Below are 12,291 nucleotides of genomic sequence, written 5' to 3'. Positions count from 1 at the left end.
TGAAAAGATATTATTGAAATTTGTTTTTGAAAAAGATTTGATTTTTAAAATCACAATTAATGACTTGATTCACAAGAAATCACAAGATATGATTCTAGAACTTAAAGTTTGAATCTTTCTTAACAAGTAAGTAACAAACTTGAAATTTTTGAATCAAAACATTAATTGATGATGTTGTTTTTGAAAATATGATATAAAAATAAGAAAAATATTTTTGAAAAATATTTTTAAAATTTTCGAAAATAACTAAGAAAAATGAAAAAGTTTTGATTTTTGAAAAAAGATTTTGAAAAAGATAAGATTTTTAAATTGAAAATTTGATTTGAGTCATAAAAACAACTAGATTTTAAAAATTTTTGAAAAAGTCAAATCTAATTTTCGAAATTTTGAGAGAGAAAAAGGGGAAGATATTTTTTTTTATTTTTGAATTTTTATTGATGAGAGAGAAAAACAAGAAAAATGATGCAATGCATGAAAGTTTTAGATCAAAACAATGAATGCATGCAATAATGCTATGAATGTCAAGATGAACACCAAGAATACTATGAAGATCATGATGAACACCAAGAACATATTTTTAAAAAATTTTTAATGCAAAGAAAACATGCAAGACACCAAACTTAGAAATCTTTAATGCTTAGGCACTAAGAATTCAAGAATGCATATGAAAAACACCATACAAAACAAAACGAAAAATCATCAAGATCAAACAAGAAGACTTACCAAGAACAACTTGAAGATCATGAAGAACACTATGAATGCATGAAATTTTCGAAAAATGCAATATGAATATGCAATTGACACCAAACTTATAACATGACTCAAGACTCAAACAAGAACACAAAAATATTTTTGATTTTTATGATTTTATGATTTTTTTTTGGATTTTTATTTTATATTTTTCGAAAATCATTTTGAAAAAGAAAAATAAGGATTCCAAAATTTTTAATATGAATTCCAAGAATCTTATGCTCTTTAGTCTAAAGCTCCAATCAAAGGGTCAGGCATGGCTTAATAGCCAGCCAAGCTTTAGTATGTAACTCAGACATGACACGTCTAACATGCCCTACAGTCGTATTAGACATGGCTTTACAGCCAGCCAGGCTTCAACATGCTTCATGAAACACTAGAATTCATTCTTAAAAATTCTGAAGAAAAATATATTTTTGAAAACATTTTTATATTTAAATTTTTTTTTCGAAAACAAGTGAGGAATTTTTGAAAGGTTTTTGAAAAATTTTTGAAAACAAAATAAAAAGAAAAATTACCTGATCTGAGCAACAAGATGAATCGTCAGTTGTCCAAACTCGAACAATCCCCGGCAACGGCGCCAAAAACTTGGTATGCGAAATTGTTACTCAGGTTGTGAATTGTTGTTCGAAATTGATTCCCTGGCAATGGCACCAAAAACGGATGCACAGAACCATGGTCTAAACATATCTTCACAACTTCGCATAACTGACCAGCAAGTGCACTGGGTCGTCCAAGTAATACCTTACGTGAGTAAGGGTCGAATCCCACGGAGATTGTTGGTATGAAGCAAGCTATGGTCACCTTGTAAATCTCAGTCAGGCGGATATAAAAGAGTTATGTAGTTTTCGAAATTTAGTAATAAAAGAAGGATAGAAATACTTATGTAAATCATTGGTGAGAATTTCAGATAAGCGTATGGAGATGCATTCGTTCCTCTGAACCTCCGCTTTCCTGCTGTATTCATCCAATCAGTCTTACTCCTTTCCATGGCTGGCTTTATGAAAGGGCATCACCGTTGTCAGTGGCTACATCCCCTCCTCTTGTGAAAATGGTCCAAGATGCCCTGTCACGGCACAGCTAATCATCTGAGGTTCCCGATCATGCTGGAATAGGATTCACCCTCCTTTTGCGTCTGTCACTACGCCCAGCACTCGCGAGTTTGAAGCTCGTCACAGTCATTCAATCATTGAATCCTACTCGGAATACCACAGACAAGGTTTAGACTTTTCGGATTCTCTTGAATGCCGCCATCATTCTAGCTTACACCACGAAGATTCCGATTAAGAGATCTAAGAGACACTCATTCAATCTAAGGTAGAACGGAAGTGGTTGTCAGGCACGCGTTCATAGGGAATGATGATGATTGTCACGTTCATCACATTCAGGTTGAAGTGCGAATGAATATCTTAGAAGCTGAACAAGTTGAATTGAATAGAAAACAGTAGTACTTTGCATTAATCTTTGAGGAACAGCAGAGCTCCACACCTTAATCTATGGAGTGTAGAAACTCTACCGTTGAAAATACATAAGTGAAGAAGGTCCAGGCATGGCCGAGAGGCCAGCCCTCAAACGTGATCTAAGATAGCATACAACTGATTAAAGATGTCTAATACAATAGTAAAAAGTCCTATTTATAATAAACTAGTCACTAGGGTTTACAGAAGTAAGTAATTGATGCATAAATCCACTTCCGGGGCCCACTTGGTGTGTGCTTGGGCTGAGCTTGAGTGTTGCACGTGTAGAGGTCCTTCTTGGAGTTGAACGCCAGCTTTTGTGCCAGTTTGGGCGTTGAACTCCACTTTGCAGCTTGTTTCTGGCACTGGACGCCAGAATTGGACAGAGAGCTGGCGTTGAACGCCAGTTTGCGTCATCTAAAATCGGGCAAAGTATGGACTATTATATATTTCTGGAAAGCCCTGGATGTCTACTTTCCAACGCAATTGGAAGCGCGCCATTTTGAGTTCTGTAGCTCCAAAAAATCTATTTTGAGTGCAGGGAGGTCAGAATCCAACAGCATCAGCAGTCCTTCTTCAACCTCTGAATCTGGTTTTTGCTCAAGTCCCTCAATTTCAGCCAGAAAATACCTGAAATCACAGAAAAACACACAAACTCATAGTAAAGTCCAGAAATGTAAATTTAACATAAAAACTAATGAAAACATCCCTAAAAGTAACTAGATCTTACTAGAAACATACTAAAAACAATGCCAAAAAGCGTATAAATTATCCGCTCATCAACTTGCTGGTTAGTTGTATCGAAGTTGTGAATGAAAAACAATTTATTAAGACGTGCGTACAGAGTTTTTGGCGCCGTTGCCTGAGATCACAATTTCGTGCACCAAGTTTTTTGGCGCCGTTGCCGGGGATTGTTCGAGTTTGGACAACTGACGGTTCATCTTGTTGCTTAGATTGGGTAATTTTCTTCTTATTTTCAAAAAGTTTTCAAAAAAATTTTTCAAAAATCTTTCAAAAATTCTCCTTTTTTTTTCAAAAAAAAAAATTAAAAAAATTCATAAAAATAAAAAATATTTCATGTTTCTTGTTTGAGTCTTGAGTCAAGTTGAAAGTTTGGTGTCAATTGCATATTCATCTTGCATTTTTCGAAAAATTCATGCATTCATTGTGTTCTTCATGATCTTCAAGTTGTTCTTGGTAAGTCCTCTTGTTTGATCTTGATGTTTTCTTGTTTTGTATTTTTTGTTGTTTTTCATATGCATTTTTGCATTCATAGTGTCTGAACATGAAAGATTTCTAAGTTTGGTGTCTTGCATGTTTTCTTTGCATATAAAAATTTTCAAAAATATGTTCTTGATGTTCATCATGATCTTCAAAGTGTTCTTGGTGTTCATCTTGACATTCATAGCATTCTTGCATGCATTCATTGTTTTGATCTAAAATCTCCATGCATTGAGCATTTTTAGTGTTTTTTTCTCTCATCATTAAAAATTCAAAAATAAAAAAAAAATATCTTTCCCTCTTTTCTCTCATAAATTCGAAAATTTGAGTTGACTTTTTCAAAAATTTTTAAAATCTAGTTGTTTCTTATGAGTCAAATCAAATTTTCAATTTAAAAATCTTATCTTTTTCAAAATCTTTTTCAAAAATCAAATCTTTTTCATTTTTTTATTTATTTTCAAAAATTATAAAAATACTTTTCAAAAATCTTTTTCTTCATTTTATATCATAATTTTCGAAAATAACATCATCAATTAATGTTTTGATTCAAAAATTTCAAGTTTGTTACTTACTTGTTAAGAAAGATTCAAACTTTAAGTTCTAGAATCATATTTTGTGATTTCTTGAGAATCAAGTCATTAATTATGATTTTAAAAATCAAATATTTTTCAAAACTAATTTCAATCATATCTTTTCAAAAATATCTTTTTATCTTATCTTTTTCAAAATCATATCTTTTTCAAAAATTTGATTCTAAAAATATCTTTTCTAACTTCTTATCTTCTTATCTTTTCAAAATTGATTTTCAAATTTGTTTCAACTAACTAACTAACTTTTTGTTTGTCTCTTATCTTTTTCAAAACTACCTAACTAACTCTCTCTCTCTAATTTTCGAAAATATCTCCCTCTTTTTCAAAATTTCTTTTTAATTAACAAATTATTTTAATTTTTTATTTTAATTTTCGAAAATTACTAACCTTTTTCAAAAACTATTTTCGAAAATCACTAACTCTTTTTCAAAAATTATTTTCGAAAATCCTCTTTCTCTCTCATCTTCTTCTATTTAATTATTCATTTACTAACATCTCTTCCTCACTCACCAAAAATCCGAACCCCCTCTTCTCTCTCTGAGTTCAGATTTTCTCTTCTTCTTTTCTTCCACTCACCTAAGGGAACCTCTATACCTGGGCAAAAAGGATCTCTATTATTATTATTTTTCTGTCCCCTCTTTTTCATATGAGCAGGAGCAAGGACAAGAACATTCTTGTTGAAGCAGACCCTGAACCTGAAAGGACTCTAAAGAGGAAACTAAAAGAAGCTAAAATACAACAATCCAGAGATAACCTTTCAGAAATTTTTGAACAGGAAGAGGAGATGGCAGCCGAAAATAATAATAATGCAAGGAGGATGCTTGGTGACTTTACTGCACCAAATTCCAATTTACATGGAAGAAGCATCTCCATCCCTACCATTGGAGCAAACAATTTTGAGCTGAAACCTCAGCTAGTTTCTCTAATGCAGTAAAACTGCAAGTTTCATGGACTTCCATCTGAAGATCCTTTTCAGTTCTTAACTGAATTCTTGCAGATATGTGATACTGTTAAGACTAATGGAGTAGATCCTGAAGTCTACAGGCTCATGCTTTTCCCATTTGCTGTAAGAGACAGAGCTAGAATCTGGTTGGATTCTCAACCTAAAGATAGCCTGAACTCTTGGGATAAGCTGGTCAAGGCTTTCTTAGCCAAGTTCTTTCCTCCTCAAAAGCTTAGTAAGCTTAGAGTGGATGTTCAAACCTTCAGACAGAAAGAAGGTGAATCCCTCTATGAAGCTTGGGAGAGATACAAGGAACTGACCAAAAAGTATCCTTCTGACATGCTTTTAGAATGGACCATCCTGGATATATTCTATGATGGTATATCTGAATTAGCTAAGATGTCATTGGATACTTCTGTAGGTGGATCCATTCATCTAAAGAAAATGCCTGTAGAAGCTCAGGAACTCATTGACATGGTTGCTAATAACCAGTTTATGTACACTTCTGAGAGGAATCCTGTAAGTAATGGGACGCCTCAAAGGAAGGGAGTTCTTGAAATTGATACTCTGAATGCCATATTGGCTCAGAATAAAATATTAACTCAGCAAGTCAATATGATTTCTCAGAGTCTGAATGGAATGCAAGCTGCATCCAACAGTACTCAAGAGACATCTTCTGAAGAAGCAGCCTATGATCCTGAGAACCCTGCAATAGCAGAGGTGAATTACATGGGTGAACCATATGGAAACACCTATAATCCCTCATGGAGAAATCACCTAAATTTCTCATGGAAGGATCAAAAAAAGCCTCAACAAGGCTTTAATAATGGTGGAAGAAATAGGTTTAACAATAGTAAACCTTTTCCATCATCCACTCAGCAACAGACAGAGAACTCTGAACAAAATACCTCTAATTTAGAAAACTTAGTCTCTGATCTATCTAAGGCTACTCTGAGTTTCATGAATGAAACAAGGTCCTCCATTAGAAATTTGGAGGCACAAGTGGGCCAGCTGAGTAAGAACATCACTGAAACCCCTCATAGTACTCTCCCAAGTAATACAGAAGAAAATCCAAAGAGAGAATGCAAGGCCATTGATATGACCATCATGGCCGAATCCAAGGAGGAAGGGGAGGACGTGAATCCCAAGGAGGAAGACCTCCTGGGACGTCCAGTGATCAATAAGGAGTTTCCCTCTGAGGAACCAAAGGACTCTGAGGCTCATCTAGAGACCATAGAGATTCCATTAAACCTCCTTATGCCATTCATGAGCTCTGATGAGTATTCCTTTTCTGAAGAGAATGAGGATGTTACTAAAGAGCAAGTTGCCAAGTTTCTTGGTGCAATCATAAAGCTGAATGCCAATTTATTTAGTAATAAGATTTGGGGAGATGAACCTCCCTTATTCACCAATGAACTAAATGCATTGGATCAACTGAGATTACCTCAGAAGAAACAGGATCCTGGAAAGTTCCTAATGCCTTGTACCATAGGCACCATGACCTTTGAGAAGGCTCTATGTGACCTTAGTTCAGGGATAAACCTCATGCCCCTCTCTGTAATAGAGAAACTGGGAATCTTTGAGGTGCAAGCTGCTAAAATCTCATTAGAGATGGCAGACAATTCAAGAAAACAGGCTTATGGACAAGTAGAGGACGTGTTAGTAAAGGTTGAAGGCCTTTACATCCCTGCTGATTTTATAGTCCTAGATACTGGGAGGGATGAGGATGAATCCATCATCCTTGGAAGACCCTTCCTAGCCAGAGCAAGAGTTGTGATTGATGTTGATAGAGGTGAACTAGTCCTTCAATTGAATGAGGACTCCCTTGTGTTTAAAACTCAAGGTCATCCTTCTGTAAACATGGAGAGGAAGCATAAAAAGCTTCTCTCACTGCAGAGTCAACCAGAGCCCCCACAGTCAAACTCTAAGTTTGGTGTTGAACTCCCATATCCAAACTCTAAGTTTGGTGTTGGGGAGTCTCAACAATGCTCTGAACATCTGTGAGGCTCCATGAGAGCCCACTGTCAAGCTATTGACATTAAAGAAGCGCTTGTTGGGAGGCAACCCAATTTTCATTTATGTAATTTTGATTTTCATTATTTTTCATGTTTTATTAGGTTCATAATCATGTGGAGTCACAAAATAAATATAAAAATTGAAAATGGAATCAAAAACAGCAGAAGAAAAATCACACCCTGGAGGAGGATCTCACTGGCATTTAAACGCCAGTAAGAAGCATCTGGCTGGTGTTCAACGCCAGAACAGAGCATGGTTCTGGTGCTGAACGCCCAAAATGGGCAGCATCTGGGCGTTTGAATGCCAGAATTGCACCCTGGAGAAGAGCTGGCGTTGAACGCCCAGAACAAGCATGGTTCTGGCGTTCAACGCCAGAAATGGGCCAGAAATGGGCGTTCAACGCCCAGAACAAGCACCAATCTGGCGCTGAACGCCCAGAATTGTGTGCAAGGGCATTCTGTATGCCTAATTTGGTGCAAGGGTGTAAATCCTTGAACACCTCAGGATCTGTGAACCCCACAGGATCCCCACCTACTACCACTCACTCTCTTCCCTCTTCTCAATGTTCATCCTCTCTTTCCAATAAACACTCTTCCCCAAAACTCTTCGCCAATCACCTCAATCTCTCTTCCCTATCACCACTTCACCACTCACATCCATCCACTCTTCCCCATAAACCTACCTCATAAACTCTACCTACCTTCAAAATTCAAAATCAATTTCCAACCCAAAACCCACCCTTATAGCCGAACCTTACCCCCCTCCCTTCCCTATATACAGCCCTCCATTCTTCTTCAATTTCACACAACACAACCCTCTCTTCCCCTTCTTGGCCGAAACACATCTCTCTCTCCCTTTCCTCCATATTTTCTTCTTCTTCTTCATCTATTCTTTCTTCTCTTGCTCGAGGGCGAGCAATATTCTAAGTTTGGTGTGGTAAAAGCATAAGCTTTTTGTTTTTCCATTACCATTGATGGCACCCAAGACCGGAGAATCCTCTAGAAAAGGGAAAGGGAAGACAAAAGCTTCCACCTCCGAGTCATGGAAGATGGAAAGATTCATCTCCAAAGCTCATCAAGACCACTTCTATGATGTTGTGGCCAAGAAGAAGGTGATCCCCGAGGTCCCTTTCAAGCTCAAGAGAAATGAGTAACCGGAGATCCGACATGAAATCCAAAGAAGAGGTTGGAAAGTTCTAACAAACCCAATCCAATAAGTCGGCATCCTAATGGTTCAAGAGTTCTATGCCAATGCATGGATCACTAAGAACCATGATCAAAGTAAGAACCCGAATCCAAAGAATTATGTTACAATGGTTCGGGGGAAATACTTAGATTTTATTCCGAAAAATGTGAGGTTGGCGTTTAACTTGCCTATGATGCAAGGAGATGCACGCCCCTACACAAGAAGGGTCAACTCTAATCAAAGGTTGGACCAAGTCCTCATGGACATATGTGTGAAAGGAGCTCAATGGAAGATGGACTCCAAAAGCAAGCCGGTTCAATTAAGAAGACTGGACCTCAAGCCTGTGGCTAGAGGATGGTTGGAGTTCATCCAACGCTCCATCATCCCCACTAGCAACCGATCTGAAGTTACTGTGGATCGGGCCATCATGATCCATAGCATCATGATTGGAGAGGAAGTAGAAGTTCATGAAGTCATCTCCCTTGAACTCTACAAAATAGCCGAAAAGCCCTCTCCTGGGGCAAGGTTAGCTTTTCCTCATCTTATTTGCCATCTATGTTACTCAGCTGGAGCTTTCATAGAAGGAGACATTCCCATTGAGGAAGAGAAGCCCATCACCAAGAAAAGGATGTCACAAATAAGAGAGCCCATTCATGGATCTCAAGAGACGCATGAAGCTCATCACCATGAGATCCCGGAGATGCCTCAAATGCATTTTCCTCCACAAAACTATTGGGAGCAAATCAACACCTCCCTAGGAGAATTAAGTTCTAACATGGGACAACTAAGGGTGGAACATCAAGAGCACTCCATCATCCTTCATAAAATAAGAGAAGATCAAAAAGCAATGAGGGAGGAGCAACAAAAACAAGGAAGAGACATAGAAGAGCTCAAGGACATCATTGGTTCCTCAAGAAGGAAATGCCACCATCACTAAGGTGGACTCATTCCTTGTTCTTTCATTCTCTGTTTTTCGTTTTCTATGTTAAGTGCTTATCCATGTTTGTGTCTTATTACATGATCATTAGTATTTAGTAACTATGTCTTAAAGTTATAAATGTCCTATGAATCCATCACCTCTCTTAAATGAAAAATGTTTTAATTCAAAAGAACAAGAAGTACATGAGTTTCGAATTTATCCTTGAACTTAGTTTAATTATATTGATGTGGTGACAATACTTTTTGTTTTCTGAATGAATGCTTGAACAGTGCATATGTCTTTTGAAGTTGTTGTTTAAGAATGTTAAATATGTTGGCTCTTGAAAGAATGATGACAAGGAGACATATTATTTGATAATCTGAAAAATCATAAAAATGATTCTTGAAGCAAGAAAAAGCAGCAAAGAACAAAGCTTGCAGAAAAAATATATAGTGAAAAAAAAAAGAGCAAAAGCAAGCAGAAAAAGCCAAAAGCTCTTAAAACCAAGAGGCAAGAGAAAAAAGCCAATAACCCTTAAAACCAAAAGGCAAGGGTAAATAAAAAGGATCCCAAGGCTTTGAGCATCAGTGGATAGGAGGGCCTAAAGGAATAAAATCCTGGCCTAAGCGGCTAAACCAAGCTATCCTTAACCATGTGCTTGTGGCGTGAAGGTGTCAAGTGAAAACTTGAGACTGAGCGGTTAAAGTCAAGGTCCAAAGCAAAAGAAGAGTGTGCTTAAGAACCCTAGACACCTCTAATTGGGGACTTTAGCAAAGCTGAGTCACAATCTGAAAAGGTTCACCCAGTTATGTGTCTGTGGCATTTATGTATCCGGTGGTAATACAGGAAAACAAAGTGCTTAGGGCCACGGCCAAGACTCATAAAGTAGCTGTGTTCAAGATTCAACATACTGAACTAGGAGAATCAATAACACTATCTGAACTCTGAGTTCCTATAGATGCCAATCATTCTGAACTTCAGTGGATAAAGTGAGATGCCAAAACTATTCAAGAGGCAAAAAGCTACAAGTCCCGCTCATCTGATTGGAGCTATGTTTCATTGATAGTTTGGAATTTATAGTATATTCTCTTCTTTTTATCCTATTTGATTTTTAGTTGCTTGGGGACAAGCAACAATTTAAGTTTGGTGTTGTGATGAGCGGATAATTTATACGCTTTTTGGCATTATTTTTAGTATGTTTTTAGTAGAATCTAGCTACTTTTAGGGATGTTTTTATTAGTTTTTATGTTAAATTCACATTTCTGGACTTTACTATGAATTTGTGTGTTTTTCTGTGATTTCAGGTATTTTCTGGCTGAAATTGAGGGACTTGAGCAAAAATCAGATTCAGAGGTTGAAGAAGGACTGCTGATGCTGTTGGATTCTGACCTCCCTGCACTCAAAGTGGATTTTCTGGAGCTACAGAACTCAAAATGGCGCGCTTCCAATTGCGTTGAAAAGTAGACATCCAGGGCTTTCCAGAAATATATAATAGTCCATACTTTGGCCGAGTTTAGATGACGTAAAAGGGCGTTGAACGCCAGTTCTACGCTACTGTCTGGAGTTAAACGCCAGAAATACGTCACAAACTAGAGTTGAACGCCAGAAATACGTTACAACCTGACGTTCAACTCCAGAAAGAGCCTCTGCACGTGTAACATTCAAGCTCAGCCCAAGCACACACCAAGTGGGCCCCGGAAGTGGATTTATGCATCAATTACTTATTTCTGTAAACCCTAGTAACTAGTTTAGTATAAATAGGACTTTTTACTATTGTATTTTCATCCTGGATTGTATTTTTGATCCTGTGATCACGTTTTGGGGGCTGGCCTCTCGGCCATGCCTGAACCTTTCACTTATGTATTTTTAACGGTAGAGTTTCTACACTCCATAGATTAAGGTGTGGAGCTCTGCTGTTCCTCAAAGATTAATGCAAAGTACTACTGTTTTTCTATTCAACTCAAATTATTCCGCTTCTAAGATATTCATTCGCACTTCAACACGAATGTGATGAACGTGACAATCATCATCATTCCCCCACGAACGCGTGCCTGACAACCACTTCCGTTCCACCTTAGATTGAATGAGTATCTCTTGGATCTCTTAATCAGAATCTTCGTGGTATAAGCTAGATTGATGGCGGCATTCATGAGAGTCTGGAAAGTCTAAACCTTGTCTGTGGTATTCCGAGTAGGACTCTGGGATTGAATGACTGTGACGTACTTCAAACTCGCGAGTGCTGGGCGTAGTGACAGACGCAAAAGGAGGGTGAATCCTATTCCAGTATGATCGAGAACCTCAGATGATTAGCCGTGCTGTGACAGAGCATTTGGACCATTTTCACAAGAGGATAGGATGCAGCCATTGACAAGGGTGATGCCTCCAGACGATTAGCCATGCAGTGACAGCGCATCGGACCATTTTCCAGAGAGGATCAAAAGTAGCCATTGACAATGGTGATGTCCTTACATAAAGCCAGCCATAGAAAGGAGTAGGATTGATTGGATGAAGACAGCAGAAAAGCAGAGGTTCAGAGGAACGAAAGCATCTCTATACGCTTATCTGAAATCTCACCAATGATATACATAAGTGTTCCTATCCTTATTTTCTATTTATTATTAATTTCGAAAACTCCATAACTATTTGATATCCGCCTGACTGAGATTTACAAGGTGACCATAGCTTGCTTCATACCAACAATCCCCGTGGGATCGACCCTTACTCACGTAAGGTTTATTACTTGGACGACCCAGTGCACTTGCTGATTAGTTTTATCGAAGTTGTGAATGAAAAACAATTTATTAAGACGTGCGTACAGAGTTTTTGGCGCCGTTGCCTGAGATCACAATTTCGTGCACCAACCATACAATTAGTATGAATAAGTGTGCAAAGACTTGATAAAAACCACTCAATTGAGCACAAGATAAACCATGAAATAGTGGTTTATCACTACTCAAGAGCCTATCAAACACCTCAGGAATTTTCAGATAGCCTGCTCTACTACTAGGCGTCATGGTACAGAAGAAACTACTATTTGGCTGTATGTCTTCCCGTTTTCTCTTAAGGGAAAGGCAAGGGAGTGGTTCTACATAGAACCTAAAGCAGTCGTTATCAATTGGGATCTGCTCAGAAGGGAGTTCCTGGAGAGATACTTTCCAACTGAAGTGACAGATAGATTAAGGAAGGAGATCTCCTGCATTATCCAAGGCG

At 37.7% G+C, this 12,291-nt stretch overlaps 1 non-coding gene across 1 annotated transcript; it reads right to left on the bottom strand.

The window, feature by feature from the left end:
* Positions 1 to 5,198: 5,198 nt before the first annotated feature.
* On the bottom strand, positions 5,199 to 5,306 carry LOC112760434 (small nucleolar RNA R71). The gene has a single exon (XR_003180875.1). It is a non-coding gene; the product is annotated as a small nucleolar RNA R71 (small nucleolar RNA).
* Positions 5,307 to 12,291: the final 6,985 nt, after the last annotated feature.

Source organism: Arachis hypogaea, chromosome 16, assembly GCF_003086295.3.
Source record: "Arachis hypogaea cultivar Tifrunner chromosome 16, arahy.Tifrunner.gnm2.J5K5, whole genome shotgun sequence".
NCBI lineage: Eukaryota > Viridiplantae > Streptophyta > Magnoliopsida > Fabales > Fabaceae > Arachis > Arachis hypogaea.
Note: the sequence above shows the minus strand (reverse complement) of the source record. Positions and strands in the feature narration are given on the sequence as shown.